This window comes from Rhagoletis zephyria, unplaced genomic scaffold (assembly GCF_001687245.7).
Source record: "Rhagoletis zephyria isolate East Lansing unplaced genomic scaffold, Rhagoletis_zephyria_1.1 Rzeph_scaffold_02420, whole genome shotgun sequence".
NCBI lineage: Eukaryota > Metazoa > Arthropoda > Insecta > Diptera > Tephritidae > Rhagoletis > Rhagoletis zephyria.
Genome location: NW_016159504.1, coordinates 60,204 through 67,405, shown reverse-complemented (window position 1 = coordinate 67,405; position 7,202 = coordinate 60,204).

The window sequence follows — 7,202 nt, the reverse complement described above, 5'->3', positions numbered from 1 at the left end:
TCATCTATCAATCACCTACAAACGATTCTGCATCACTTAGTCGGCAATTCAACATTCTATCGGCAAAATTAAAAAAACAGGGGTGGTAAAAATGTTGAGCTTCTTTAATTTTCTGATTTTAGAAATAGGGAGATCTATCAAGCGTTAATTGATGTCTATCATAGACCTACAAACGACCTACAAACGATTGTGATATTCTAAGTAATATTCTAAGTAAGATAAAGATACATTCGGTACACTTGGCTCTATTTAGGTACAACATATTTCTCCAAAACCGTTTCACGTCAATAATTTACATATATATTGCGCATTAAAGGAGACCGAATGTCATCTGTCAATCACCTACAAACGATTCTGCATCACTTAGTCGGCAATTCAACATTCTATCATCAAAATTAAAAAAAAAAACAGGGGCTAACTTCCGTAAAAATGTTGAGCTTTTTTAATTTTCTTATTTTAGAAATAGGGAGATCTATCAAACGTTAATTTTTGTCTATCATAGACCTACAAACGACCTACAAACGATTGTGATATTCTAAGTAATATTCTAAGTAAGATAAAGATACATTCGGTACACTTGGCTCTATTTAGGTACAACACATTTCTCCAAAACCGTTTCACGTCAATAATTTATGTATATATTGAGCATTAAAGGAGACCGAATGTCATCGATCAATCACCTACAAACGATTCTGCATCACTTAGTCAGCAATTCAACATTCTATCGGCAAATTAAAAAAATGGGGGGCTAACTTCCGTAGAAATATTGAGCTTTTTTAATTTTCTTATTTTAGAAATAGGGAGATCTATCAAACGTTAATTTTTGTCTATCATAGACCTACAAACGACCTACAAACGATTGTGNTATTTCTCCAAAACCGTTTCACGTCAATAATTTACATATATATTGCGCATTAAAGGAGACCGAATGTCATCTGTCAATCACCTACAAACGATTCTGCATCACTTAGTCGGCAATTCAACATTCTATCATCAAAATTAAAAAAAAAAAAACAGGGGCTACCTTCCGTAAAAAGTTGAGCTTTTTTAATTTTCTTATTTTAGAAATAGGGACATCTATCAAACGTTAATTTGTATCTATCATAGAGCTACAAACGACCTACAAACGATTGCAATATTCTAAGTAATATTTTGCATTTAAAGAGTAGCTAACTTCTCGGTGCCGTTCAAATCTCCTTCTTTCATATCCTCTATATATGGATCAAAGATCTGTCAATAAGTATTGAACGTGTGGCATATTTGGTGATATCAATTCACAGCTCACCATTTCGCGTTGAATTTCGAGCAAATTAGATGTGGAATCACCATACATATAATAAAAAGTATAGATTATTTTCATCTATTGGACTTTAAACCCTTCAACTAGGGCTGCCAGACGTCCCGGTTTTCCCAGACATGTCCCAGTTTAAGACTATTTGTCCCGGTGTCCCGGTCCAACCTTAAAATGTCCTGGGCTTCATTTAAATGTCCTGGTTTTCGATTTGATTGCACAAATTTAAATAAAAGTTCAAAAATAACTACAATTTTATGAATTCACTGAGGGAAATAACGCATAGTAAACATGAATATTTTTATTTGATTATCGTTCTAAAATGTTCGTATTTAAAAACAACACTTTAATACCACGCACGCGTGGTGTTGATTCAAACTCAGCATGTCTGGCTGTAGTGAGTGCGCAAAGATACTTGCCACAATTTGTTAATTTCCAGAGGGTCAGGGTTCAAATCCCATTACAGGCAGCATGGAATTTAAATATATATTTTTTAACTTAATCATGAAAAAAGCTTCCGTTAAGTGCAAAGCGCTTCATTTCTATATGGGCGTATTTGAATTTAATATTTCTAGAGTGAATAATAAAATGTGTATACTTAAATGTATTACCAGTTGGGTTGGTGCTCTTTCATATGCGTATTTTTTTAATTTAGCACGTTTTTTAATTCTAAACTTCTTTCTCTCAGTGCACCGGTTTCATTTGTGAAATTGTTACATCTTCAGATAGTTGAACTTTGCACAAGCAATGGTTGATGATTAATATACATATCGTCGTTTCAAATACAAAACCGCGTATCAACAAAATGCAAAACCGCGTATCAAGATAATGCAAAACCGCGTATGTGAGGTTGCATAAATTATTTTTTAGAGAGTAAAAACACTCATATTTCAAAACGGTTCTCTTTTTTATAAAGCAATCGCATTTCTGGCTAGTATATTTCAAGACGAATGGATACGGATTGAGCCAAGAGCTTGTGTGAGCAAATCCAATTTTTGGCAGCCAATGTCAGTTACGCGGTTTTGCAGAATGACGATACACGGTTTGTACTTTAAACGACGATATGTACCTAAATACGTTAAAAATGACGTGCACATATTTTACAATTATATTAAGGAAAAGTCGGAAGTTTTGAAACAAGTCCACAGCAACGAAAAATTTTACTGATATTTTATATGATAATAACTATAAGTATGATATTTTAAAGTTATCTTGTACTCAAATTTTTTTCTTTCTTGGAACCTAGAGTGCTTATAAGTACAGTGCTGTACAAAATTATTGGCTCGGAGACTCTTCATCAAATCACAGTTTCTAATCAGATATGTTAGAAAAATTTTGAAAAGTATGAAGTAGCCAGAAAATTGCGTTGATTTTTAGCCATTTTTTTCTGACAGTGTCTTCCATATAAAAAGAATTGTCGAATATAGTTTGTATGGAAGAAACTCTCAGTAAAAACAATACCAAANTAAGCATGATATTTTAAAGTTATCTTGTACTCAAATTTTTTTCTTTCTTGGAACCTAGAGTGCTTATAAGTACAGTGCTGTACAAAATTATTGGCTCGGAGACTCTTCATCAAATCACAGTTTCTAATCAGATATGTTAGAAAAATTTTGAAAAGTATGAAGTAGCCAGAAAATTGCGTTGATTTTTAGCCATTTTTTTCTGACAGTGTCTTCCATATAAAAAGAATTGTCGAATATAGTTTGTATGGAAGAAACTCTCAGTAAAAACAATACCAAAAATCAACTAAAATTTAATGGGCTGCAAAACTTCATTTTTAAATTTTTTACAAAAAGTCTAATTAAAAAGTTGCAAATTTGTATACAAATTTATTGAATATCTTGAGTTTTGTTTTTTGATGTATTTAGTATAATTTGTTTTATAAAGAATAAAAAAAATTGTGAAAAATTATTTGTGCTTTAGCTGTGATAAATTGTTTTTTTACTACATCTTTTCGTACGTAGTTTTTGTCCAAACGAAATGGAAGGGAGCGAGCTAAAGTGTCCCGGTTTGGCAACAGAGATATCTGGTAGCCCTACCTTCAACACAAAAATATGTAAATACTGACGCGATAAATATTGAACATGTAGCATTCCCGTGCGATTAATCACTATTTTGAAATCCATCAATATGGATCACGACCCGCTTTAAATATTGAACGTGTGACAGCCGCCCCACACAGTGATACATTAACGAGTAGACTACCCTGTGATAATTTTCTTAGATATGTGGTTAGTTATTTTTGCTGAGCGCTGTGTTGCCTGATCAATGCAATTGTTTCTAGTAGTGTTGTCAACGCAACACACAACCACAGTACAATTTATCAAATTATCCAATTTTTTTAGTCTGATACTTAGTATGTTCCTTTGAACTTCGGACTAAAACCTGTGGTACTGCCAAACTACAATTTTACTATCTCAAGTGAGAACGCAAAAAGCACTATTTCCTGTAAAAATGTAAGTCAGTTTGTTTACATGTCATTTGTACAAAACCAATTTGGCTGAAATATTACTAAATAATTTTTAAAATCTATACATATTCAAATATTTCGTTGTTTACTTCAATTTTTTTTTTCAAATATAAGGTTATTTCCTTTCGCCGCGATCTGTTGTTGTTTACAAATGCAACCCTGCCCATCGTTTGACACTTTTCATGAACTTACAGGAAAAAGAAACTCGGGACTAAATCCTATAACTTCTGACTAGAAACAGTTAATATCACAGTTAATATCTCAAAAGTGTTCACACTACACGTTTAATGTCTATAGGAACGACTTCCTGTAAATTCTGATAAATCCTGTAAACTGGACTGCTATTCGAACAGAATATTTATACACGGCAAACATACCAAAAGTTACCAAAATGAAAAAAAGTTGCCAAGTTACCAAAAACTCAAAAAGTTACCTATTTTGGTTACAACCCTGCAGGGAAAGCTACTAGTTGTGAACTAGAATTCTACCAGTTTGCGTTTCAGCCCAGCTAGTTCACGTTTTATCCTTTTTCAATGTTAGCGACTGGTATTTTTAATATTGCGATGTCCTACGAGATGTCAATTGTCATTGTATGCATCAGCATCTACTAGTAGAAATACTAGTAGCATCACACCAGTTGATGAGGTAGCCTGCCAATTCATCCCCTATGAAAAGCATTAGTATGCCTTTTTGCTCGCGGCGCTCCAACAGTCGCAATGGCCGACAGAGCAAAGCACTCGCGTAGTATGCCTGAGGTACCAGGTTCAAGCCCGGGCGGAGGGAAAATTTTTTTATTTGATTTTTTTTATATTTCTTTTATTTATATTTTTTATTTAAAGTTTTTTTTTGTTATTCTTAAATTTAATTAAAAAAAAAAAAATTTTAAATCTATTTTTTTATGGCACAACTATTTGTATTTCTTCCCATATATTTGTTTCTTTTTTTTTTGTAATGCAACTAGGTTTTAAGGTTGTTATTTATATTTAAATTGAAATAATTATTCCTATTTACATTGATCTAGCTTTAAAAATTTTAACCACCTCCAAGCGGCCTCGAACCTGCGATCCCTGAACCAGTATCAGTAGTCTTCACGTGACGCCACAGCCGACATTTGTGAGAGAAGCAATTAATTGCGTTTTATTTTAGGCTTTGGCAATTCAAAGGCAGTTGTCGCGGAACGCTTAAGTTCTTCGAAAATGTTGAACTGGTAGGCACATACTAGTTTATGAACTAGTATTTTTTCTAACTGGTTTGGTTTTTCATGCAGGGAAGTGACCAAATGTGGCAAACGCGGCAATGACTTGAACGTCAATCTCAGCGAAATTACAGTGTGCAATAACAACAATAGCAATTAAACCCGGTATAACAGTAAAAACAATAAAGTTTCATAATGGGTAATACATTGAGTGGAACTTTATTTTAAATAAAAACAACAATTATCATTCCTACAAACACGTACATAGATATTAAAACATTTGCACTACTACCAAATATCTATGTATGCATCTATAAGAGACAAAATACTTACTACAATTCATACAATACAACAACTACGGTCATAACAACAACACTATAAACAATAATAAAAAATGAGCACAATGTGTACATTGAATAATAAAAACGGTTATAGTCAATTAAACAAAATAATAAAACTTTTTACTGGTATTTTGAAACGCTGTCTACAGTCCGAGAGACGTATTGCCGCGAAAGCTGTGCGAGCCGGTGCTTCCTAAACTGTGACGTTTAGCGGCAATAATTCAGACATCAGCAGCAATAATTCGCTAACTAATGGCATACATTTTTATTTTTATTTGAGTTGCTTTGTATTTGTGCCATATCTGGCGGCTGACTGGACGCCTGGTCTACTAGCTGGCTCTTTGGCTGTCAATCCGCCTAATACTTTTTCCATTTTGTGGTTTTACCACACTGACGTCAGGACTTCTTGCCGCTCTCACTTCGCTTTTTGCCACGCTTGTTGGTTGGCTGCTATTACCACTGCATTGTTGCCACTATTGTTGCGACTGCTCTTGTCAGTGCTGGAATATGAGTACTTGCACTGTCTACTGACTACAAGTTGTTGGTGGATTGCTGCAGCCAGTGCTAATTGTTACTATTACGATCGGCATTAAAATCATGATGGCTTACAGTGACAGATGAAGGAAGTGGGGTAAGCGCAAATTGTTCAGAGCAAGAAGCGAAGCAGTCGGCGGTTGTCACTCATTCATAAAAATGCTTATTGTCATGGTAGGATACATCCATAGATATGTATGTAAGTAAATGCATATGTATGTATTTAATATGTACCTAGCAAAAAAATCTTGTCGTAACGTGTTTACCTAAGAAAAGAATGTGGAAACGAAAGAAATTGTTAAGCGCTTTAGTGGTGGAGAAAACATAGGGCTGCCAGACGTGCCGGTTTTCCCGGACATGTCCCGGTTTTAGACTATTTGTCCCGGTGTCCCGGTCCAACCTTAAAATGTCCCGGATTTCGTTTAAGTGTCCCGGTTTTCGATTTGATTGCACAAATTTTGCATAAAAATGACTACACTGAGAGAAAAAAGGCGTTGTAATAATAAGAAAAATTGTATGAATTTACTGGGGGAAATAACGTGAATATTTTTTATTTGATTATTGTTTTGAAATATTCGTACTTAAAAACAATACTTTCATACCACGCACACGTGGTGTTGAATCAAACTGATTATTTGAATTCACATTTACATGTCTGGCTGTAGCTGAGTGCACGAAGACGCTTGCCACAATTTTCTAATTTCCAGAGCGCCAGGGTTCAAATCCCATTACAGACAGCATGGAATTTAAATATATTTTTTTTAACTTACTTATGAAAAAGCATCCGTTAAGTGCAAAGCGCTTTATTTTAATATTGGCGTATTTCAATTGAATAATTCTATACTAAATACTAAAATTTGTATACTTAAATTTATTACGAGTTGGGTTGGTGCTCTTTCATATGCGATTTTTTTTTTAATTTAGCACGTTTTGCACAAGCAATAGTAAATGATTAATATAAGTATGTACCTAAATACGTTAAAAGGACATGCACAGAGTTTTACAATTATATTAAGCAAAAGCCACAAATTTTGAAACAAGTTCACGGCAACGAAACAACTTGAATGGCTTTGCCAACAAATTACAATTCGTTTTTCTCAATTTACTGATTCAATTTAGATATTCATTTTGGCGAATTCTTAGTCTTTAAAAGTTTTTGCGCAGTTGAAAAAATAATTTAAGCCATGAGGAAATACGGATGCAGTCCTTAAATAGAGGTCTCTTTCCACAGTTTGAATAAATAAGTAATTTTGTTTTTTTCCATACCACGTTCAAACGAAGCACCTGAGAGGAACTAACTTAAATATAAAGTTTACTTCCTGGCGAAAAGAGAGAAACCGACTTCTAATTAAAATTTTAGAAAGTGAA